This window comes from Callithrix jacchus, chromosome 3, assembly GCF_049354715.1.
Source record: "Callithrix jacchus isolate 240 chromosome 3, calJac240_pri, whole genome shotgun sequence".
NCBI classification, from domain to species: Eukaryota; Metazoa; Chordata; class Mammalia; order Primates; family Cebidae; genus Callithrix; species Callithrix jacchus.
This window is the reverse complement of record NC_133504.1, coordinates 112,382,418-112,409,053: the sequence shown is the minus strand read 5'-3', so window position 1 is coordinate 112,409,053 and position 26,636 is coordinate 112,382,418. Positions and strand designations below refer to the sequence as shown.

The following is a 26,636-nucleotide window of genomic DNA, read 5'->3' as shown; positions in this document are numbered from 1 at the left end:
TTTGGTGTCTGGTGAGGGCTTATTTGCTGAGTCCTCACATGGTGGAAGGTGCACAGATAAGAGAGGATGAATATTGTGTCCTCACATGGCAGAAGAATAAAAGAGAATTGATAAAGTTTTGATATTTGACCCTGTCCAGATTTCATGTTGAATTGTAATCACCAATGTTGGAGGTAGGGCCTGGTGGAAAGTGTTTGCATCATGGGGTTGAATCCCTCATGGTTTGGTGCAATCTTTGTGACAGTGAGTGAGTTCTCATGAGATCTGGTCATTTGAAAGTATGTGTACCTACTATTACCCCCTCCCTCCCCCGCTCCTGATTTTTTGAGATGTTCAAGAACTGCTTCATCTTCCACTGTGAGTAAAAGTTCCCTGAGGTCTTCCCTAGAACCTGAGTGATGTCGATGCTATGCTTCCTGTACAGTCTGCGAACCAACCCCTTTTCTTTATAAATTACACAATCTGGGGTATTTCTTTACAGCAGTGAAAGAACAGCCTGATACTAGAGTAAACTCACTCTTGCAAGCCCTTTTTATAATGTTATTACTCCACTCATGAGAGTGAAGCATTCATTACCTAAACACCTCTCAAAAGCTACAACCTTTCAATACCATCAGACTGAAGATTAAGTTTCTAACACAGAAATTTGGGGGACACAAGCAGGCCATAGTGGGAACCTAGGGAATGACATAAAATATAAAAGTCTATTTTAAGCTTGTAACAACTTAAATTTTATGCTATACAGAGACTACAATTTATCTTTTCCTCCCTTTTTGTTTCTGTTTCTTGAATTTACATAGTCTATATTGTGTATCTTTTAACATATATTTTAGATATAGCTATTTTTCACACTTTTGTCTTTTAACATAATCCCATGGTATCCTTTCCTTTTCAACTGAAAAATTGTGATTAACATTTCTTTTAGGGCAGGTGGTGATTACATCAAGTTTTGTTTGATAGGGAAAGTCTTTATCTTTCCTTCATTTTTGAAGAGCAGTTTTGCCAGATATAGTATTTTAAAATAAAAAAACCATATATATGTATATATACATTTTATTTAAAAAGATTTTGGGGTACAATTTTTTTGGTTATATAGATGAATTGTATAGTGGTGGAGTCTGAGATTTTAATGTACCCATCACCCGGGTAGTATACATTGTACCCAATGTGTAGTTTTATATCTCTCACCCTCATCCCACACTCTCCCTTTCTGAGTTGCCAATGTTCATTATACTTCTCTGTATGCTATTGAATTCTCACAGCTTAGCTCTCACTTATAAGTGAGAACATATGGTATTTGGTGTTCCATTCCTGAGTTACTTCACTTAGAATAAAGGCCTCCAGCTCCATCCAAGTTGCTTCAAAAACATTATTTCCTATTTTTTTTTCTGTCAGGATAGTATTCCATTGTGTATACAATACCATATTTTCTTTATGTATTCATTAGTTGATGGGCACTTAGGTTGGTTCCACATCTTTATAATTGTGAATTGTGCTGCAATAAACATATGTATACTGGTGGCTTTTTGATATAATAAATATTTTTTTCTTTAAGTAGATAACCAGTAGTGGGACTGCTGGATTGAATGGTATATCTACTTTTAGTTTTTTAGAAATCTTCATACTGTTTTTCTTAGAAGTTGTGCTAATTTACATTCCCACTGGCAGTGTATAAGGGTCCCCTTATTAGCACATCCATACCAACATCTATTTTTTTTTTACTTTTTATTAATAATAATGACCATTGTGTCTGAGGTAGGGTGGTATCTCATTGTAGTTATAATTTGGCATTTCCCTGATGATTAGTGATATTGAGCATTTTTTCATATATTTATTGGTCATTTGTATATCCTTCTTTTGAAAAGTGTATATTCATGTCATTTGCCCACTTTTTGAAGGGCTTTTTGTTTGTTTTTGCTGATTTATTAGAGTTTTTAGAGATTCTGGATATTAGTCTTCTGTTGGATGTATCATTTCCAAATATTTTCACCCATTTTGTGGGCTATTTACTTTGCTGATTATTTCTTTTGCTGTGCTGATGGTTTTTAAATTAATTATGTCTCATTATTTTTTTGTTGTTGCATTTGCTTTTGGTATCTTAGTCATAAATTCTTAGCCTAGGGAAATGTCCAATAGTTTTTCTCAGGGTTCTTGTAGAATTTTTATAATTTCAGGTTTTAAATTTAAGTCTTTGATCCATCTTGAATTTATTTTTGTATACAGTAAGAAACAGGGATTCAGTTTCATTCTTCTACACAAGGCTATACAGTTTTCCCAGAACCATTTATTAAATAGGGTGTCTTTTCCCCAATTTATGTTTTTGTATTCTTTGTTGGAGATCAGTTGGCTATATTTGGCTTTACTTCTGAGTTCTTTATTCTGTTCCATTTGAATACATATCTACTTTTTACCAGTGTCATGCGTTTTAAATTACTATTGCCTTGTAGTATATAATTTGAAATTGGGTAATATGATACCTCCATATTTGTTCTTTTAGGTTAGGATTTTTTTACTATTCAGACTCTTTTTTGCATTTTATATAAATTTTATGATATGCTTTTTAATTCTGTAAAAATGATGTTATTTTCATAGGAATTGCATTGAATCTGTAGATTGCTTTGAGAAGTATGGTCATTTTTATGATATTGATTTTTTTCAGTCCTTGAGTATGCGATGTATTAGATGACATTGTTGGTGTCATCTATAATTTCCTTTAGCAGTGTTTTGTAGTTCTACCTGTAGACATCTTTCACCTTCTTGCTAAAGTTTGTTTCCAGGTATTTTATCCTCTTTTTTTTTTGCAGCTATTGTAAAAAAAGACTGAGTTATTTATTTCATTCTCAGCTTGGTCATTGTTGGTTTATAGCACTGCTACTGACTTGTGTACATTGATTTTGTAACCTGAGAATTTACTGATTTAACTTATCATATCTATGAGCCTTTTCAAAAAATTCTCAGTAGAGATAGCTTGACTTCCTTTTTTCTAATTTGTATGCACCTTATTTCTTTCTCTTGCATGATTGACTTTTAGTACTATGTTGAATAGCAGTGGTAAAAGTGGGCATCCTTGTCTTGTTCCAGTGATTAGAGGGAATGCTTTCAATTTTTCCCCATTCAGTATGATGTTGGCATTAAGTTTATTACATATGGATTTTGTTATTTTGAGGTATATTCCTTGTATGCCTAGTTTGTTGAGGGTTTTTATCATAAAGGGATGCTGGATTTTATGAAATGCTTTTCTGCATCTATTGAGATCATCATATGGGTTTTGTTTTTAATTCTATGTTGTAAATTCCTTGATTGACTTGCATACATTGAACCCTTCCTGCATACCTGGGATTAAACCCACTTGACTATTGAATTATCTTTGTGATGTGCTGCTGGATTCGGTCAGATAGTATTTTATGGAGGATTTTTGCATCTATAGTCATCAGGGATACTGGTCTATAGTTTTCATTTTTTCTTATATCCTTTCTTGGATTTGGTATCAGGGTAATATTGGCTTCATAGAATGGAGTAGGGAGGATTCTCTCTTTCTCTGTCTTTTGGAATCATTCAGTAGAATTGGTACAAATTCTTCTTTGAAGGCCTGGTAGAATTTGACTGTGAATCTATCTGGCCCTGGACCCTTTTGTACTAGCAATTTTAAAATTACTGATTCAATCTCACTGCTTGTTATTGGTCTGTTCAGAATTTTTATTTCTTCCTGATTCAAACTAGAAGGGTATATGTTTCCAGGAAAGCAACCATTTCCACTACATTTTCTAGTTTGATGCATAGAGGTATTCATAGTAGCATCTAATGATCTTTTGCTTTTCTGTGGTTAGACTTGAATTTAGAACAGGTTTTCAGTCACAGAAAAATTGAGCAAAATGTACAAATATTTCTTATTTAATCCCCTTGCTGTCAAACATACATAACTTCCCCATTATTAAAATATCCCCCTAAAAGGTACATTTGTTACAATTTGAACCTACATTGACTCATTATCACTCCAAGTTCATAGTTTAGAGTTCACTCATGGTGTTGTACATTCTATACTGACTATTGTGTTCTGGTTGACAGTTATTTTTTTTTTCTAGCACTTTGAATATCATTCCACTTCGAGCCTGCAAGGTTTCTGCTAAAATTGTTCTGAGGGTCTTATAAAGTTCTCTTGCATGTGAAAATTCACTTTTTTCTTTCAGTTCTCAAAATTCTCTTTGACTTTTGTCAATTTGATTATAATTTGTCTCTGTGTGGATTTCTTTGGGTATGTATTATTTGATTTGATTTTTATTTTCTTCCCTAGATTTGGGAAGATTTTGGTCATTTTTTAAATAGGCATTCTGGTCTTCTTTCTCTCTTCCTCTTCTGATTTCCATAATGCATATATTAGTCAGCATCTTCTAAAAGGAATTATGTACATGAAATTTGTTTCCTGAAAAATATTTCTAGTAATTAAAAATAGCTAAGAAGATATTTACATAAGAGATGAATATATAGAAGGAAAACCTATGACTAATACATTTTTCTCAGATGTAAGAATACCTATACATGTTTACCTTATATTGTTTTTCCTGGGGAATGGTGAGCAAAGCATTATTGCTCTAATTATATAAAGGGAACTTATAATTTAGCAAGGAGTAATCCTTTGGAAGTATAAAAATGATAAATATATTAACAAGGAAGTCATGCACACATGTACACACAGAAAAAGAATACAATTTGATTGAAAACATAAGAAATGTTCAATCTCAATAGTAATCAAATTCCAAATAAACAATAAAATATCATTATGTATCAAAAAACTTACAAAGATTTAAAATAATACTTTTGGCATAGTTTTATAAAATTGATATTTTTATACATTGCTAGTGGAACAGGGATTATATTATTTTGCAGGCTCAATTTGGCATTATGTCTTAAAAGCCTCAATATATTTCTAATACCAAAACAAATCTGAAGTTTGCTTATAGAAGTTTATTTTACATGACCAGAAAAACTCACATATATGTGTGTATATGTGTACAATACATGTTGAATGCATATTGTCATTAACAGTGTACATTCAAAATAATATACATATCCATTAAAAGATTTAAAATATATTTATTATGTTACCAACTAAAATGCTTCTTCATTGGCTTTTCCTATTTAGGTGTGGGGGGACTTGCTTAGGTAAACATTTTAAATTATTCTTATTTCTTCTCCTTTACTTATCCTCCCATATGGAAAATCCCAAGTCTAGGTCTTGATGTCCCAGGCTGAGATCATTTCTTTTGTAATGTACTTTAGTAAAAGAACATTAAATTTTGTGTGAGAATATCTGACTTCACTGATTACCAGCTCTCGATACTTGAGCAATCTACTTGACTACATAGGCCTCCTTTTTTAATGTGTAAAATGCAGATGTTACATATATCTACCAACTTTGCAGAGTTGCTTTGAGGCTGAAACAAGGCAATGAACATGAAAGTGCTTTCTATTCTTCTGTATATGTCTTTTCACTTACCCTTGTCTCTGGCTACACTTACTGAAAGCCACGGGCAGTCATGAGCAGTGCTGGGTGGTCTGTGCCACTACGAATTGCCTTGTATCTTCTGTATTCTGTCAGGAATTGAAATTCACTTCTACAGTGGAGGAATTTTACAAGGGAAAAGATAAAATATAGAGATTTAAAAAAGGACATAATGCATAACCACATAAAACAATAAGATGGCTAAAGCTATTAAAGTGGTTAATAGCATCAGAAAAGTTAAAATAAGGAGCATATATGACTGCACATGTGTGCACAAATGTGAGAATCAGACATTGTGTCAGAAAGAAGAAATACAGAGCAGAGAGGTTGCATGTATATAACTTACTTCATTTTTGATGCTCAACTGTTGTACTATGAATAGTTCTCTTTTCAGCATTAACAAGATTTCCCAAATACTAAAGTTTGTATTTTCAATGAATAAGGCTATTCTTTGAAAGTAGCATTGGAGAAACTTTTCCAGGAATAAAAACAATAAAGAGAAAACTGTATTTAATACACTTACTGAGTTTATGAGATAGTTACAATAATACTCAGATTGTTTCATTACTTACATTTATTTCACTGTTTTTATAGTACTTGAATTTTAACACATTTTGAGCCATCAGCTAAGATAAGACCTGCTCTCTAATGGCAATTGCAACACATGTGGCCCTCTTTTTTTCTATTTGTGTATGCTATTTTGATAAAGGTTCCTTTGAGAAATTTTGGAATGACTGGTACTGGTTGATCCTTTCTATGTGTAGTGCCTCTTTTAGGAGCTCTTGTAAAGCAGGCCTGGTGGTGACAAAATCTCTGAGTACTTGCTTGTTCGCAAAGGATTTTATTTTTCCTTCACTTCTGAAGCTCAGTTTGGCTGGATATGATATTCTGGCGTTTTTTATGTTAACAGAATTTTCATTCTCTTGTGAAATATCACATACTATCATTAACCACCTACATTTTTCAAATTGGAAAAATATGGTCCAATGTGGTCAAGTACGTGAGTTAATTTATGTAGCAAGAAAATTAATATATGACAAAAATGAAACTTCAGATAGACTGAATATAGTATGGTATTTTTCCAGCTGGTTTTCCCTTAAGTCTATATTCATATTTTCATTCAGCTCAGCTAAAACAGAAGCTATAAGCAAAAACACAATGTTGTTGTACAAATGTAGTTGTCACTATGGCCTAACAAGTTTGATTAGTTCCATTAATAGGAATGCTGTGCAGGGTTCTTTAAATCAAAAACATAAAAAACCTGGATTTTCAACAAACTCTTAGTCCTAACTGGGCCTCAGAGCCAGTTTGGAAATTGATTGTCCTGAGTGAATTTACTTGGGTTACTGTATCAGTATCATAATCTGAACGCTGCTTCTTTCTCTTCAGCTACATGCAACAGACTTCCACTGCCTACTTCATCATTCTGTCTCAATGTAATAATCTGAATTTCCATTGACGGAATTGTTTGGCAATGTGAAAAGTCATTAAAAGGCATTGGAAATTGCTAGTGAGATTCTTTTTTATTTTTATTATTAGCTGAATTAATGAAAAGTTTGCAGAGAAAAGAGAGAATAAAATATTCTGCTCATAGTTAGTGCCATTTTCTGATACTTATATTGCTTATATGCTTTAAAAGCCAATGCTCTATGGGTTAATGCTCTTGTTATAAAAGTCAAAAAGAATCAGATTGAATTAGGAGAAGTAGCATTGTCTTCTATGTGTCCTTTGGAGGAAAACACATTCCTGAGATTTTACAGGTCATAATTGCAGATTTACAAGTGATTTTTAAGAATCATCTTATCATAAAACTTTTAATTGATTTATAAAGTTAATGTGATCCTTCCCAGATTCAATTAGAGATACTTTCTTGGTCTTCAACATTTAGATTTCTTATCATATTATTGGCAATAATAATGTATCTTCCATAGGATTTCTGAATGGATAAAATTAAATGAATATATGTGAGTCACCTCAATATTTCAAAAAGTTTGCCCATTTATTGCTGTCCCTTTTCCTCTGACATTGAACCAGTTCCCTATCCATGACAAAGCATCTTTTATACCATAAATCTACATTAATTTCAATTCTCAAAGCAGTCTTCATTGAACAGTGCTGTCAAAGACTTCTGAATAGTCCAAATAAATTCTACAGATTCTTCTTTTTTTTAATAAATAATATTTATTTATTTATTAATTCACTGGTTTGTTCATTTCTCTCTCTCTTCTCCCTTTCTTCTTTCCTTCCTTCCTTCCAAGAATAATGGCAGATTAGTTAGACATGAATATTCATTCTAAAAGCTTTATGTGCTTTCCAAGTTACATTGTTCCTGCTTAAGTATTTGAATTCACTAACATGCTTCTTCATGATAGACACCATCAAATTGCCAGATAGGAAATAGAGACGTCTTATTTTATGGAAAAGGTTAGACAAAATACAGTGAACTTGGCCCTGCGCTATTCATGCTGAATGTAATAATCCAGAGGAGAGGAATAGGGTTGTTAATTGCGTTCCCTCAGTATTTTGTGTATTCTGAATATATCTGCTGTTAAAACACACACCTTTATTAATTTCACCACCTTGATAAGTACCACAATCTCATCACCAATCTGTGTGGCAGCAGTTTTATAACATGAAAGTTCTCTGGCTTCCGTGACTTAGCTGATGTTGTTTCCTTACCTTAATGTCCTTATTACTTCCCTCTGTCTATTGACCTTCTTCCTAATTTTAGAGATGCAAGACAAATCTCTGCCCACATAAGACATTTCTGCCTATACAAGACCCAGGGAGTCTACCTTTTCTCTGAACTCCTATGGCACTGTAGCTATGCCCCTTCTTTACCAAGTGTCACTTACAACCTTGTACAGCTCATATCCTTCTTACAGTTTGAATTCATCATCTTCCACACTAAATTTTCCTTTTTCAAGGTTCCTATTGTGGTGAGTGTCTCTATCATCTAAACAGGTGTTCTATCACAAATAGGGTCATCCTCTGTGACTCTCCCTTCATATTTACCAACTGCCTCCTTAACATGTAAACATGAAGTCCTGTGCCATCTTAATATCTCTGTCTTCTACCTTTTCATGGCATCTTCAATTCCAGAGCTTAGGCGGTCTTCATCTTCTTCCTGGATTACTGCTACAGCTTTCTACAACTGGTCAGATTTAAATATTGCTCACATTTAATCCTTTCCCCTACATGCAGTCAGAATACATGCTAAAATGCAAATGTAACCTTTTCACTTTCCTGCTTAAAACTTTTCAACAGTTCTGAAATGCTTTTAAAATGAGCCCAAATTTTCTAGCACAACATACAAAATCCTTTATGATCTAGCCACTACTTAATTCTTTGGCTTTGTATCTGAGAACTCTCCACTTTACACCTTAAGCTCCTGGCACACTGAGCTGACACAGATATTGCCCATATTAGTGAATGTACAATGGGACTTTTCTTGTTGTCTTAGAATTTCTGCTAAAGTTTGAAGGGGGTAGGTGATCGGTATTTACAACTTTTAAAGAGAGCTTCTAAACATTTCTAAAGATATTTCTAATAGCAAAATGGGGTTGTAACTATCATTTTCCATAATCTACCTCTAGCCTATACAACAGAAAATTAGAAATTTAAAAAAACAGGCTGTGTGCCAGTGGCTCATGCCTGTAATACCAGCACTTTGGGAGGCTGAGGCAGGTGGATCATGAGGTCAGGAGTTCAAGACCAGCCTGGCCAACATGGTGAAATGCTGTCTCTACTAAAAATACAAAAATTAGCCAGGAATGGTGGTGCGTACCTGTAATCCTAACTACTCCGGGGGCTGAAGCAGAGAATTACTTGAACGTGAGAGGTAGAGGTTGTAGTGAGCTGACAGAGCAAGGAAAAAAAAAAAAGAAAAGGAAAATTTAAAAAAAAAACCAGTTCATTGGAAATTAGGAGAATTGCTAGTGGTAAATGATGCTATGGTATTCCCCTCTCTTCATAGAAATCAGAGACACCGCATCCTCTTCCCCAAGTCATGTGAGGAATCATCAAGAGTATTCCTCACAGAGATCAGAGATGTCTGAAAGAGGGAAGCTCCAAATCTTACAACCTTGCAAGATGTTCACTGTACTATGGAATTTCTGGCTTGGGCTCTGGAATGTGCTGAGGCAAAGAATTGGATTCCTAGGGAAAATATCCTTTGGGGACTAGAAACATATATGAACACGGAGCCTTGTAATGTTATCTCTTTGTTGAATTTGAATAGCAGTGGGCTAATGGATGTACCAATAAGATAATGATAAGGCAATAATCAATAGAAGCAGCCTTGTTAGGGCAAGGTTGTGAGAATTTCCTATGGGCCAAGTGGATTGTGTGGAGGAAGGAACTAACTTCTGCAGAGGTGAGGGGGATCCAGTTTTATTCTCTGAATGAGAGTGTACAATCAGGGACAGGAGCTTGACAGAGTTTGCCAAATATTGGAGGCAGAGGGAGAAGTAGTTGTCTTCCTGAAACAAATGCACTGCAGAAGTCTCTGAAGAAATCACTGGAGGTCTCTAAAGAACTTCCTAGCATTTCATGAAACAACCAGCATTTGAACATTATCCATAAAGAGCATGCTATCCAGCTGGAGTCAGCGAAGAGAGAAATGCAAACATGCTGACCAAATAAGACCTTGTATCTTGAATCTTCTTCGCTTTATTTCCTACCTTGGGGAAGCTTGGAAAGGATGTGGAAAAGATAGAGTAGGAGAAACGAAAAAACAGACCAAGCTCCCTACCTACTGCAGGTCTCGGGGGCATGAGCTGGGGAGAGGAGAGAAATTGTGAATGAGGTGTGATTAACTCAGTTCTTCAGTGAACATTTATTGAGCATTTCTTTTATACTTGAAACACTTCTAGACTGGATTATACTAAAATTTTGATTTATATGGCCTGTAACTTTTAATATCTGAAATTGAAACTATTTTTATAGCTGAAAATTACTGAAAAGTGATGGGTTTTGCCCAGGATGGCTATAAGGGGCTAAGGGCAGAGAAGATTAAAAGAAGCATGTTAAACTCTGTGATGGGAGAAAAGTAATGTTTCCTGTGTATATCCCATCAAACCCCACTCATTCAACAAACCAGTTATACTCTAAATGTAACTTGTTCTCTCTAATCTTCCTGCTTTACACATGACTTTCCCTGCCTGGGTATTCGGCACACTTCCTCTATTTAAAGTTTCTTGGTAAGTTATAAAGTTTTACAATGTGTCATTACATGGGATCATTTCCTTATTCTCATAGACTGATGAGTTCCTTTCCTGTGAACTCTACGGCCCTTCCCTTTCATAATACTGTTTAATAGTTCTTTCTTTCTAAATTGTAGGTTCCTTGAGTGCAGGGAATTTCTTTTGAAACTTTCTGTCTTTAGTGTCTAGTATATACCCATGCATCATAGATGCCCAGTACATAATTGAATGTAAGCAGATTAAGGGACAAGATAATGCTTTGTTCTTTGGGTGGTTTTCTGTGTTGGTAGGGTAATATGTGTCCTACTTAGGAATAAGTCTGTAAATGTGAGTGTTGTAGGCTCTAGTGACTCATTAGTGGTCCAACTCTATATATTTATATAAAGAGTGGTGCTGATGTGTGTTTTAGCTCACTATAGGCACCAGATACTTTATCATATGAGACAGGCAGAGTCCCAGTCCCTATAACTACTGGTGAGTTTCTTTATCTCTAAACTTTATGAAGATGACAAAAGGATTTGCTGAGAATGATGGAACTTACATTCTGGAATAAAAACTATATGACTTTCTATAAATGTATTTTATGTGTAAATGTACAAGCTCTTTGAATCCTGTACACAGATATTTCTCAGTAACAACAGTATATACCCAAGTTAACAGTTTCCTTTCTGATCTGTACTCTCACTTGCCTTGTGCTGATGTTTGCTGTGTGTCTTCTGAAATTAGTGACCTACAAATTCTCTGCTGTAGGACAGTAATGCCAGAAGTTGTTGTATCACTTAGGATTAGGTGTAGCCAAATATTGCAGAAAACTTAACATAATAGTTACTTAAATATAATAACAGATGCTTATTTTTCTCTATTGCAAAAGAAATCCAGAGATAGTTCAGGGTGGATTTGGTAGCCCCATAGTCATCAGAGGGTTGGGGTTTTTCTCAGTTTTACCTCCTGCATCCCAGCATGTGCTGCCATCTTCAAGGTCACCTTATAGTCCTAGAAGGTTATTGATCTTCCAGCTATCATGTCCAAGTTACAGATCACAGGAAGTAAAAAGAAAGGACAATGCGGACTTTACTTACTAAAGAGGCACATAGCTTTAATCAGACCTCCCAGGAGTCCCACTGAGTGCTTCTGCTTGCATTTCATTGGCCAGAACTTACCCATTTAGCAACTGTCTGCTCTAACAGAGGCTAGGAAATGTGGCCTTTTAGTTACAATTGAGGCTTATTGTTTATAAAAAGAAACTCAGTGGCAACTAGAGAATATAATCTCTGCCATGGCTGCATTCTTGTATAAGGGTTTACTATTTATAACTTTGTCTCTTATTTTATCCCATGCTTCCCTTTGATACAGAATCTTTACCTATTGATTTTCACAAAATGCTACACTTCACTTCAATCTGCTCTGAAAATCCTGGCTGACTGCTTTGTTTGTTCACAGAGGAATCACTTTTGTGTGTTTGCATGACCTTGCTGCTCCCCATCTAACTTAAATGCTCATGCCTACATCTACACTCTCACAGCCAGGAGCATTCTCCTTGGAGGGCTGAGACCAAGGGCAGGATTTTATTTTGCTCCCTTGCAGTTAAAGTAGTCACTTCTTGGGGTCAGAATATAAGCTGAAAAATCAGGCCTGGGTTTGTGGCATTTTGATACTTCCTGGTCAAATAATGGGTGGGTAGAGGGTCTCATTTGTGCTCTGAAGTGTTCAGCAGCTGTGGCTCATTGGTATTTAGTTCTCTTTCTTGCTGCTTCTGTTTTCTAGATGGGTCATTTTCTTCTCCGCTGACATTTTCCTGGGACTTCCAGACACAGTGTCCTCAGTAGGAGCTGCTGCCTCCAAGAAGGTACATCGAGAAAGGCAAGTGCTTCATGTTCCACATGAATATCATATAACGCTGTATGAGACTTTACTCAAAGATGTGGGTAACTCTATGGAATTACAGTGTAGACAGTGGAAGATGTAAACTATATGAAAAACAGGACTTTTCCATGGTCAAGAAAGAACGATTTGAGATGCTCAGTCTTTCAGAGAATGTTCTTCTTGGTTGTTCCTGCACATGAAGTTCTTGCTATGTGAGAGCTACTTTTCTTCTGTAATCATAGGGACTAGTTTTACACCAAAAACTATTTCCATGCTGATTCTGCCAGCAGTTTAGTTTTTTGTGTTTGAGTTACTAGCAGGAGGATAAGGCTCAAGAAAGTTAGTTCATAGTCACTTACGAAATTCCAATTTCCACGGAAGGATCCAGAGTAGATATTCCAAATTTCTCTTGTTTTTTTTTTTCTCATAGGTTGTTGGGGTACAGGTGCTATTTGGTTACATGAATAAGTTCTTTAGTGGTGATTTCTGAGATTTTGATGTACCCTCACTCAAGCACTGTACACTGTACCCAATGTGTAGTCTTTTAACCCTCACCCAACTTCCCCCCTCTCCCTAGGTCTCCAGAGTCCATTGTATCATTCTTATGTCTTTGCATCCTCATAGCTTAGCTCCCACATATCAGTGAGAACATACGAAGTTTGGTTTTCCATTCCTGAGTTACTTCACTTGGAATAATAGTCTCCAAACCCATTCAGGTTGCTGAAAATGCTGTTAATTAATTCCTTTCTGTGGCTAAGTAGTATTCCATTGTGTGTGTGTGTGTATATATATATATATATATCTCACAGTTTCTTTATCCAATTCTTGATTGATCGGCATTTGGGTTGGTTCCATGATTTTGCAATTGTAAATTGTACTGCTATAAACATGCACGTGCAAGTGTCTTTTCCATATAATGACTTCTTTTCCTCCAGGTAGATACCCAGCAGTAAGATTGCTGGATCAAATGGTAGTTCTACTTTTAGTTTTTTAAAAACTGTTTTCTACAGTAGCTGTACTGCATTCCCACCAGCAATGCAGAAGTGTTCCCTAATCACTGAACCAACAACAACATCTGCTGCTTTTTGATTTTTGATTGTAGTCATTCTTGCAGGTGTAAGGTGGTATTGCATTGTGGCTTTGATTTGCATTTCTGTGATCATTAGTAATGTAGAACATTTTTCCATATGTTTGTTGGCCATTTGTATATTTTTGAAAATTGCTTATTCATGTCCTTAGCCCACTTTTTGATGGGACTATTTCTTTTTTTCTTACTGATTTGTGTGAGTACATTGTAGATTCTGGATATTAATCCTTTGTCAGATACATAGATTGTAAAAATGTTTCTCCTACTCTGTGGGTTGTCTGTTTACTCTGCTGACTGTTCCTTTTGCCATGCAAAGCTCTTTAGTTTAATTAAGTCCAGCTATATATCTTTGTTTTTACTGCATTTGCTTTTGGGCAATTCTTGGTCATAAAATCATTGACTGTCTTGATGGCTTTTTCCAATGCGATCTCCTAGAATTTTTATAGTTTCAGGTTTCAGATTTAAGTTCTTAATTCCTCTTGAGTTGATTCTTGTTTAAGGTGAAAGATGAGGATCCAGTTTTATTCTCCTACAAATGGCTAGCCAATTGTCCCAGCACCGTTTGTTGAAAAGGGTGTCCTCTTCCCACTGTATGTTTTCTGTGCTTTGTCGAAGATCAGTTGGCTGTAAGTATTTGGGTTTATTTCTGGGTTCTCTATTCTGTTCCATTTGTCTATGTTCCTATTTTTATACCAGTACCATATTGTTTTGGTGATTATGGACTTATAGTCTAGTTTGAAATCAGATAGTGTGATGCCTTCAGATTAGTTCTTTTTGCTTAGTCTCGCTTTGTCTGTGCAGGCTGTTTTATGGTTCCATATGAATTTTCGAATTTTTTTTTCTAATTCTGTGAAGAATGATGATGTTTTGATGGGGATTGCATTGAATTTGTAGATTGCTTTTGACAGTAAATTCATTTTCATAGTATTGATTCTACCCATTCATGAACATAGGATGTGTTTCCATTTATTTGTGTCATCTATAATTCCCTTCAACGGTGTTTTGTAATTTTCCTTGTAGAGGTCTTTTACCTCCTTGGTTATGTATATTCCTAAGTTTGTTTGTTTTTTGCAGCTATTGTAAAAGGGTTTGAGTTTTGATTTGTTTCTCTACTTGTTTGCTGTTGGTGTATAGAAGACCTACTGATTTGTGTACATTAATCTTGTATCAGGAAACTTTGCTGAATTCTGTTATCAGATCTAGGAGTATTCTAGAGGAGTCTTTATGGTTTTTGAGGTAAACAATCATATCGTCAGCAAACAGTGACAGCTTGTTCTCTGAAACCAATGAGAACAAAGACACAACATACCAGAATCTCTGGAACACAGCTAAAGCAGTGTTTAGACGGAAATATATAGCATTAAATGCCCATAGGAGAAAGCTGGAAAGATCCGAAACCGAGACCCTAACATTGCAATGAAAAGAACTAGAGAAGCAAGAGCAAACAAATTCAATAGATAGCAGAAGACAAGAAATTACTCAGATAAGAGCAGAACTGAAGGAGATAGACACATGAAAAACACTTCAAAAAAAGGAATCCAGGTGGTGCTTTTTTGAAAAGACTAACAAAACAGACTGCTAGCCAGACTAGTAAAGAAGAAAAGAGAGAAGAATCAAATAGACACAATAAAAAATGATAAAAGGATATCACAACTGATGCCATAGAAATACAAACTACCATCAGAAAATAATATAAACATGTCTATGCAAATAAACTAGAAAAGCTAGAAGAAATAGATACATTTCTGAACATATTCACCGTCCTAAGACTTAATTAGGAAGAAGTCAAATCCCTGAGTAGACCAATGATAAGTTCTGAAATTGAGGCAGTAATTAATAGCCTACCAACCAAAACAAAACAAAACTCACAACCAGGTGGATTCACAGCCAATTTCTACCAGAGGTACTAAGAGAAGCCAGTACAATTCCTTCTGAAACTATTACAAACAATAGAAAAAGAGGGACTCCTCCCTAACTCATTTAATGAGGCCAACATTATCCTGATACCAAAACCTGGCAGAGACACAACAAAAAATTTCAGGCCATTATTCCTGATGAACATTGATGTGAAAATCCTCAGTAAAATACTGGTAAACTGGATCCAGCAGTATATCAAAAAGCTTATCCACCATGATGAAGTCGGCTTCATACCTGGGATGCAAGGCTGATTCAAGATATGCAAATCAGTAAACCTAATCCATCATATAAACAGAACCAATGACAAAAACCACCTGATTATCTCAATAGATGCAGAAAAGGCCCTCAATAAAATTCAACATTGTTTTATGCTAAAAACTCTCAATAAACTAGGTATTGATGGAGTGTATCTCAAGATAATAAGAACTATTATGACAAACCCACAGCCAATGTCATACTGAATGGGCAAAAGCTGGAAGTGTTTCCTTTGAAACTGGCACAAGGCAAGGATGCCTTCTGTCACCATTCCTATTCAACATAGTATTGACTTCCTCTTTACTGATTTGGATGCCTTTCATTTCTTTCTCTTGTCTGATTACTCTGGCTAGGATTTCCAGTATGTCGAAGAGGAGTGGTGAGAGTAGGCATCTTTGTGTTGTTCCAGTTCTCAGAGGGAATGCATTCAACTTTCCCCCTTTCAGTATTATGTTTGCTAGGGGTTTGTCATAGATGGCTTTTATTACATTGAGGTATGTTCCTCATATGCCTATTTTGCTGAGAATTTTAATCATAAATGGATGCTAGATTTTGTCAAATGCTTTTTCTGCATCTATTGAGATGATTATGTGATTTTTGTTTTTAATTCTGTTTATGAGTTGTATCACATTTATTGACTTGGAAATATTAAACCATCCCTGAATCCCTGGTATGAAACTCACTTGATCTTGGTGGATTATCTTTTTGCTATGTTGTTGGATTCAGATAGCTAGTATTTTGTTAAGAATTTTAGCATCTATGTTCATTGGGGATATCGGTCAGTAGTCTTCTTTTTTGGTTATGTCCTTTCTTGGTTTTGGAATTAGGGAGATGCTGGCTTCTTTGAAAACATTAAGAGGGTTCCCTTTTTCTCTATCTTGTGGAATAATGTCAAAAGGATTAGTACCAATTCTTCTTTGAATATCTCGTAGAATTCTGTTGTGAATCCATCTGGTCCTGGACTTTTCTTTTGTTGGTAATTTTTTATTACCATTTCAATCTTGCTGCTTGTCATTGATCTGTTCAGAGTATCTAATTCTTCCTGATTTAAGCTAGGGGGTTTGTATTTTTCCAGGAATTTATCCATCTTGACTATGAACACCTTTATGCACATAAACTAGAAATCCTAAACTAGGATTTGTGGCCTATCATATGGTGTATCTTGCAGGAAGGATTTCTAGTTTATGTGCATAAAGGTGTTCATGGTTGCCTTGAATAATCTTTTTGATTTTAGTGGTGTCAGTTGTAACATCTTCCATTTCATTTCTTAATGAGGTTATTCAGAATTTCTCTCTTGGTTAATCTTGCTAATGGTCTATCAATTTTATTTATCTTTTCAAAGAACCAGCTTTTTGTTTCATTTATGTTTTTTATTTTATTTTTTTGTTTGTTTCAATTTCATTTAGTTCTACTCTGGTCTTGGTTATTTCCTTTCTTCTGCTGGGTTTGGGTTTGCTTTCTTCTTGTTTCTTTAGAAACAAGGTGTAAACTTAGAATGTCAGTTTTTGTTCTTTCAGTCATTTTGATGTAGACATTTAGGGCTATAAACTTTCCTCTTATCACCACATTTGCTGTATCCCAAAGGTTTTGATAGGTTGCATTATTATTGTCATTCAGTTCAAATAACCTTTTAATTTCCATCTTGTTTTCATTTTTGACCCAATGATCATTCAGGAGCAGGTTATCTAATTTCTATGTATTTGCATGGTTTTGAAGGTTCCTTTTGGAATTGATTTCCACTTGTATTCCATTGTGGTCTGATAGAGTGAGTGGTTGATATAATTTCAATTTTCTTAAATTTATTGAGTCTCATTTTGTGGCCTATCATATGGTGTATCTTGCAGGAAGTTTCATGCACTGTTGAATCAAATGTTTATTCTGGCTGGGTGTGGTGGCTCATGCCTGTAATCCTAGCACTTTGGGAGGCTGAGGTGTGCAAACCACAAAGTCAGGAGATCGAGACCATCCTGGCCAAGATGGTGAAACCCTGTCTCTACTAAAAATACAAAAATTAGCTGAGTGTGTGTGCTACACAGGATATTAAGGCAGGAGAATTTCGTGAACCTGGGAGGTGGAGGCTGTAGTGAGCCGAGATCGTGCCAGTGCATTCCAGCCTTAGCAACAGAGTGAGGTTCTGTCTCAAAAAAAATGTGTATTCCATGGTTGTTGGATGAAATGTTCTGTATATATCTGTTAAGTCATACACTGTCGGTAGGAATGTAAATTAATACAACAGTCTATATGTGGAAATTGAAGCTGTTGGTGACAACAGGACACAAGATCTTGGAGAAATCTTGACGTTTATGAGATGTGTGGAAGATAAACTCATGTAAGTCATTGAAAAAAAATGGTCCTTAACACATATTTTTATTATTCACACTATCTTTGAACACTTATTGCATAAATGGCAAGCTCTAAATAGTTTATTTCAATTTTTAAATTGTGGTAAAATATACATGACATGAAATTTACCATCCTAGTCACTTTTACCTGCACAGGCCCATGGTATTAAATACATTCATAATGTTGTGCAACATCACCATCATCCATCTCCATAATTCTTTTTATCTTGGAAAAATGAAACCCTGTGCCCATTAAACAATAAGTTTCTGTTTCACCTTCCCTGAAGCCCCTGGCAAGCAGCACTTTACTTTTTGTCTCTATGATTTTGCCTATTCTAAATACCTTATATGAGTGGAGATATATAGTATTTATCTTTTCGTGATTGGCTTATTTAACTTACCACAATATCCACAAGTTTCATTCACATAGCATATTGCAGAATTTCCTTCCCTTTAAAAGCTGAATAATATTCCATTGTGTGTGTGTGTGTGTGTGTGTGTGTGTGTCTATATATCATATTTTGTTTATTCATTATCTGTTAAGGGACACTTTGGGTTGCTTTCACATTTTTGGTAATGTGAATAATACTGCTATGAACATGGGCAAGACTTTTCTTTTAAATCTTTAGGATACATACACAGAAGTGGAATTGCTGTATCATATGGTAATTCTGTTTTAGTTTTTTGAGGAACCACCATATTGTTTTCCATACTGTTTTTCCATGGCTGTATCATTTTATATACAAGGATTCCAGTTTCTGCACATTCTCATGAACACTTGTTATTTTCTGTCTTTTTGACAGTAGTCATTCTAATGAGTATGAGGTGATTACCTCATTGGGGTTTGGTTTGCATTTCCTAAATGATTAGTGATGCTGAGCACCTTTTCAAGTACTTATTGACCATTCATGTATCACCTTTGAATAAATGACTGTTCAACTCCTTTGCCTATTTATGAATTGTTTTTATGTTGTTGAGTTTTAGGATTTCTTTATATACTCCAAAGACCAACCCTTCATCAGGTATATGATTTGCAAATATTTTCTCTCATTCTGTGGGTTATCTTTTTACTCTTTTGATAATAAATTTTGATGTACAAATTTAAACATTTTGAAGTCTAATTTATTTTTTTTGTTGTTGCCTGTGTCTTTTTTGTTATATCTAAGAAACATTTGCCAAATCTAGTGTTGTGAAGCTTTTGCCCTGTGTTTTTTTCCTAAGAGATTTATTGTTTGTGGTCTTATATTTAAGCGTTTAATTCATTTTGGGTTAATTTTTGTGCTTGGTGTTAGGTAAGAGTTCAACTTATATACGCTTTCATATTAGAAGAGTATACATCTAGTCTCAGTATTTAGCACTGGTTCTTCAATGGACAAGAGAAGCTATTTTGGTAATAAAGCAAAAATATAAATTTATGAGTTTAGCTCAAATCATCCATTCTTTCTGCCTTTCCCTAGCTCCTTTTACTTTACATGTCTAGCCTCAGCTTAGCCAACCCTCTGTAACTTTGATTGATCCCTCTTATGATTATTCTTTTATCTCCTTAAAGATGTGCAATCTGTTTGCAATCTTTACTTTCTTGTAAGGGAGACATTTTTATAATCTTTACAAATGGAGTCATATTGGGCATATGAGATGTCTTCCAAGCATTGTGTAGATCCAGCTACCGACTTTATGTTATATGTTTTTTGATTGTTATTGCTAACATTTGTAAACGAACTTGTAAAAATTTCTAGTTATTTCTCTTAGAAAAATTACGGAAGGAATGATTTGCTATAGACTGCTAAAATGGATTATCTTAATAAGAAATATCCCCAAAAGGAGCTAATTAAAGTAATAATCATGTCTTTGGACAAGACAATTAAGAGAAGATATACAGGAGGTGGAAATGGTTCAGTGCCAGCAAAAGCTCAAAGCTAATAACTGGAAAGTGGCATTTACTTTTGCTCCTAAATTTAATCCCATCAGATATTCTCCTGGGCAGAACTGTCCAGTAAACTGTCAGCCACAAACTTTTTACTTTCTCTCACTGGGTTGGGTTTTCCTTTTTTTATGATTAGCAGATGGAATGTTCAATTAACTGTAGAGCTAATATTACAGAAAAAAAAATTGTCCATAGTGTAGAGGACTCCCTTGAGCTCTAATAAGAAAGCAAAGATAAATAGCCAGGCTGTACACACATCCGAAGTTCTTTGGAATTGGGTTTATTAACAGAAACTGAAATTAAAAAAAGCACTACCAAGAGTGGTTACCTCTGTTTCTCTTACCCTATAGGGCAATATGTAAAGATCTAGCAGCACCAGCCATGTACTTCCATGAGAGGGAGTCCAACTGTGTGGTTAGGAAGTTGCCTGCTTGGGGAAAACCAGCCCCTATGCTGGCTTAATCAAGGGCACGGTAAAGGATCAGGAGGTAGATCTTCGGCCCTGTCCCTGTTTCACCACCTCAGCACCAGGTTAGGGGAGCACAAGCCATAACATAGGCCTGGTCAGGGGTGGCAACTCACTGGTGATCCATTGGTCTGATCCACCACCTCAGCATTCTATTGGGATTCATTGCCTTCAGCACTGAGTTCCAGTTATTTCCTTGTTGCTCTATAACTTTCTCTCTGAGCAGCCAACCTGTAAACGTGTGTGTGTGTGTATATGTGTGTGTGTGTATATATACATATATATATGTATATATATAAATCAGCAACATTTTGGGGGAAATTAATTCTTCTCTTTATGACCCGTCTTAACAATCTCTGTAAGTACTCAAGCAACTGTATGGTAGGGACTGAGAGGAAACAATTCTTGGAACATCACATTGCTTTATAGCACAAGATACTTGATTCTCAAAGAAATTTCATGCTGGTTTAAAGGATGCTTCTTTAATAAAGTGTTTGCATTTTTCACTTTGTAGCACTAGCTCTTCAAGGCTCCAGCTCTTAGCAAACCCATTTGCTAAGCACTTTAAAGTTTACATAGCTAAAATTAATAGGTGCTTACTAAGCTCTAGGCACACAATGGGGGCACTGCCATTATGTTTATGTTACAGATCAGAAATGAAGTCTCTGAAAAATTAGCTTACTCAAGGTAACATTGCTAATAAAGTGGTTGAACTGCAGTTCAAGTCCAAGTAGATATACTTGGACCTCAAACTTGCTAAAGCCATGACTTGTGAAAATACAAAACCTCATACCTAGAATTATACTAATTTTCAGGACTCTTACATTGCAATTTGTTTTTTAGCTCCTTCTGAATTCTTATAACATGTTATCGTATGTTGACCTGGATATGAAATTCACATCTCTTTAGTTTTACTCCTAATCATCCTTAGAAAGCATTGATTTATTGAGGGCTGCACAGGGGAATCTGAGGAGAAGTATACAAAACTGTGACACAGATGACTTAATTATAGCATAGGTGCTACCCATTTGAAAATATCTGCCCTTTGCTTTGCCACTGCGTGGAACTTCTACCCAGCTCAGCCTTTCTTGCCTTATTGGCCTCTCCTTTCTTCTTTTCCTTTCTCTCCTTCCTGTAACTCCCTTTAAGGAGCAAGAAGAAGAACAACAAAAAACAAATTACCTTCTTTTTAATATTTTTTGAACCGAGCAACTTTTCTTTCTCTAAGGCTTTAGTGTCAGTCAAAGCCAAGGCCCCCAATATCTTACTTTCTATCTCAAGTACTTATGAGCGTATTCATCCACGTCCTTTCTTCCTCAAAAAGTAGTCACACAATGAGATGAATTCAAACTTTCTTATGTGTATGATCAGTAGATGCAATACTCAATTAACCATAGAGTTTGAGGACTCATGCCCTGCACCAAATCTCTCCTCTGCATGGACAGCGACCTTGTTCTGTCCCATTTAAAAGCCTGTCAGGATGGAAAATTCAGGAAGGAAATGAGGAAGAAGCTGGGAAGGGGAAGGGAAAGGAAATATATGTAGAAGGTGTTTATTTTTTATTCTTCATGTTTTGGGGCTTGCTTTCCATGTGGTCTTCTGAAATGGAAATTAAAAGTTTTTTTCTTAAAAATACCTGTCTTCTTTCACTAGCTTTTAAACTCCTCTCCGTGTGTTTTTCTTTTACCTTAATTCAGATAATGACCTCAAAAAAACAAAGAGAAAAATACTTGTGAAAGGAGGGGATGTGGGGACAGGAGAGCAGGAAATTCTTTTCTTTAACCATCCAGTATGCTACAACTGATAGAATTATAAAATAAAAGTTTTCTCACATATTTTTTTTAGAGTAGAGGAGAATTAGTTGAAATGTCTATTGCTCATATGTTGCCAATCTCTTTCTCTAAAGAAAAATATTTTTTTTAAGTACTAGAAAAAAAGAGTTCAGATTATTATTCTGTAATGCAAGGGCATTGTGTTTTACAGTCCCGTTCTTACTTATTAACTATTGTGGACCATGATCTGATACTGTTAATGTCTGCAGATAAATTGGGTATTAATTATAAGTTTATCCTTTTTTTCTATTGAGACAGAGTCTCGCTCCGTCGCCAGGTGCGAGTGCAGTGGTGCAATCTCTGCTCACTGCAACCTTTGCCTCCTGGGTTCAAGGGATTCTCCTGCCTCAGCCTCCTGAGTAGCTGGGACTATAGGGGCACACCACCATGCCCAGCTGATTTTTGTATTTTTAGTAGAGATGGGGTTTTACCATACTGGCCAGGATGGTCTTGGTCTCTTGACTTCGTGATCTGCCGCCTCAGCCTCCCAAAGTGCTGGGATTAAGGGCGCGAGCCACTGCACCTGACCCTTAGTTTCCAAAATAACAAACTGAGTACTTACTATGGTGTCTACTGTAGATCCTTAAGTGATAGTAAAATGTGTCAACATAGCCCTTGCCCACAAGTTGCTTACAGTCAGAGGGAAGCACAGAGTTTATCTCACCGTCATGCATACTGTTGCACAAAAATACTCTTATGTCATTGAGGATTTAGGAATCATTCAACTTGTATGGTTTTGAAGGGAGATGATTTTGATCTGGAAAGATAGGGTTTGTTAGGAGAGATAAAACAGGTGTAGAAGGTAGAATGGTGTAGTATAGAGGGGTGCAATTGAGGAGTATGCTTCCAAAATGGCTGGTAGTCAAGTGTTGCTGGAGTATAATTATGCTGGGCTGGTAGAGGGAGATAGGTCAGGAAAGGTAAACCAAGGCCTATTGTATGGTAATGAGACTTTGAGTAAAATGCTAAATGGCTGGCACTTTATTCTGAAAGCCAGTGTTTCACTGAATACTGGTATTGGTTAGACCTTGAAAATTTTCTGCAAATGAATTTGGGAAATGTTGCATGTTTTCTCCTCTCAGGCATTCATAGGACATAGTGGTACATTAAAGAGTAAAGAGATCCTGCAGTAAAGACCCTTTTTGTCATATTTAACATAGTGTTTCTTAAGTATACATAATCACAGAATCTTTGCTTCCAGAATTCTTACCAACATGTCAGGGGAAACTTGTGCTTCATAGAACACAGTTTGGGAAAAACTTCAGCCATTGCTGTAGGCAATGGATTAGAGTAAAAAGCATTTAAGTGAGTCAGCAGCATGGTCAGATTTATACTTTAGGAAATATATATATATATACATAAAACCTTTCTTTTTTTTTTTTGAGACAGAGTCTTGCTCTGTTGGCCCAGGCTGGAGTGCAGTGGCACAATCTTGGCTCACTGCAACCTCTGCCTTGTGGATTCAAGCACTTCTCCTGCCTCAGCCTTCCGAGTAGCTGGGATTACAAGCATGCGCCACCAAGCCCAGCTAATTTTTGTATTTTTGTAGAGATGGGGTTTCACCATATTGGCCAAGCTGGTCTTGAACTCCTGACCTTGTGATCCACCTGCCTTGGCCTCCCAAAGTGCTGGGATTACAGGTGTAAGCCACTGCGTCCAACCTATAACCTTTCTTTGATTCAGATTATTAATATATTTCAAGATATTATAGCACATCAAAGCCATCATTAAGAACAATAATTTTCTTTTGGATATATTCAGAAGTATGTATTACTAAATATTTCTAATTAATAATATGAAGGATAATAGAATCCATCCAGTATCCTAATAAATGGGACTTCTCTGGAGGAGTTCACCCTATTCATGATAAAATTAAATGCCTAGCTATCACTGTCAAGTTGGTACTTTTTTTAAGCTAACTGACAGTAAGATTCTCTGACATCCTCATTAACCATAGACAAAGGTACAGCAGAATTTGCTTAAAGAAATGCAAATAGATCCCATTGTCCTTAAGGCAGAAGATAACACAGAATAAGGAGGACATTCTGGCAATTTTAAACAGGTTTTCCTTTTCTGTACAGGAAGATGTCTTTTTATCTTTTTCTGGTGAATTGTACTGATGTTTCTTTTTTACATAAATCTTACCTTAGTGATGTATATTGTTTAATTCTGGTCAAGATGGCGACATTTCTTAAAATCTCATTTGAAACATATACAAATCTTGTTTTTTTAGAATGACATATAAAATGTCAGATAAGCATATTTTGATGTCTAGTATTCTAATAATTACTACTTTAAAAATAAAATTAGGGCACTCCTGTTGAGTAGCCCTCTATTTCAGTAAGTATTATTAAGAATTGTACATGATATTGGTAAAAAACAATGAACTAAAATTGGACAATTACATATAGTAAGATCCTGAAATAACACAGTTATAAGGTAATCATGTCCTAATTTCTAGTACTTACATTTTGAGGGATCCATTGGGCCTTTGCACATGTTCTTTTGAGAAGGCTCTATCCTTTATTCTTCCCATGGCTGGGTTTTTCCCCTTTATTAAATCTTTAAGAGCATATAATCTACTTTGCTTAGATGAGAATATTCATGAGCTGAATCCTCGAGGATAAGTAGGAACGTATCAAGGGTCAAAGGAGGGAAGGCGCAAAATGTCCTATGCTTAGAATTCTTATGTGTAGACAGGTGAGTGAAATATTAAACTGAGGAAGGCAAGCATCAATCAGGGAGGATTTTGTATGTCATTCTTCAGTGTTGGGATCAATAAGCTGCAGAAAGTGATTTGAATTTTAGAAAGATCACTCTGATAGCAGTATCGAAGATTGATGATGGAGAAGGGTGGGGTGAGACTAAAATCAGGGGAAATTGTTAGTAGATTACACTAGTGTTATGAACAAAAGATTATAGGAAACTACATCATAACAATAAGAGTGGAGAAAGTGGGATGGGGTGGCAGACAATATGCATACAAGTAATTTCATTCAGATTAATTACAGGATGAATGTGGGTGTTAGTGGGAGAGAGTAGTAGACCTAAGAGATTATTTTATACTGTTTCTAATTTTGTGTTTTTGATATTATTTGAGAATTTGGTGACTAACTAGTCTATGGTGCCATCATTCAAAGAAAGAAATACAGGAGAATGACTGAATTTTAGAGGAAGAATTTTAACAGAGAGATGTATTAAAATAATTTGAGCTTGAGGTGCTGTGAAAAATTGAGCTGGTGATTCTCAAAACATAGACTTCCAATGCCTGGGGTCTCCAAAATCCTTTCAAGGGGTTTGTGAGGCCAAAAGCATATTTATAATAATGATAAGGCATTATTGCCTTTTAACTGTGTTTAAATTTGCACCAACAGTGGAAAAGCCATGGTGAGTAAAATTGCTCATGCCATACATAGCATGAGTAAGGCCATTGCCTGAAGAAGCATGAATAATGTCCCAGATGATGTGACTAGTTATTACTGTAGTCTTTACTGCTGTACACTTGCAGTTTAGAAATGCCCAGTTTCACCAAGCATGTACTTGACGAAGCAATAGCAATCGTGAATTTTATTACATTTCGACCCTTTATTACATATTTTTCATACTCCATTCAGTGACATAGGAGGTATGAGTACTGGGTTACTTCTCTGTCTGGAGGAGAATCCCTTGTGTTTGAGTTACAAGTTTAATTGTCTACTTTTTTTTACATGATATCATTTTTACATGAAAAGAAATCTATTGTTATTCTGAATTGGGCTTTTGGCTGTTGTATTCTTGAAAATCAATGAAGTGAGCTGTCACACTGAGAAAAGGCATATTTGCTGCCAATGGTAAAATTTGAGTTTTCAAGCATAAATTAGAATTTTAGAAAACTTATATTTACTACCATGAGTTTGATGGCTTTTCAATCATTGGAAGCTTTTCCAATGAGATTGGCGGTAATATTAAAAATATAGTTAGAATTATTATATAATAAAATGTGCTAACATTTAGAAGCTCTGTATAACAATGTGAACCTATATTTTAAAATGATCAATCTATAAATTAAAAAAATTGGAGAAGATAGACCAATAGATTTTCAATTCACTGGTTATTTCATTAGCTCTATGCAGTCTACTATGACCTATCAGTGGAATTCTTTATCTCTGATATTGTATTTAAAATATTCCAACAGTTTCATTTGATTTTTCTTATGCTTTCCATATTTCTGATAAATTTTATATAGTTACACATGCTTTTTACCTTC

At 35.5% G+C, this 26,636-nt stretch overlaps 1 protein-coding gene across 1 annotated transcript in view; it reads left to right on the top strand.

The window, feature by feature from the left end:
* The window catches only part of ARHGAP24 (Rho GTPase activating protein 24), a 911,211-nt gene that overhangs the window by 84,834 nt on the left and 799,741 nt on the right, over window positions 1-26,636 (top strand). The window contains exon 2 of the mRNA XM_054253621.2: window positions 12,469-12,564. The gene's annotated coding sequence lies outside the window, so the exon portion shown is untranslated. The remainder of the gene's footprint in view (window positions 1-12,468; window positions 12,565-26,636) is intronic.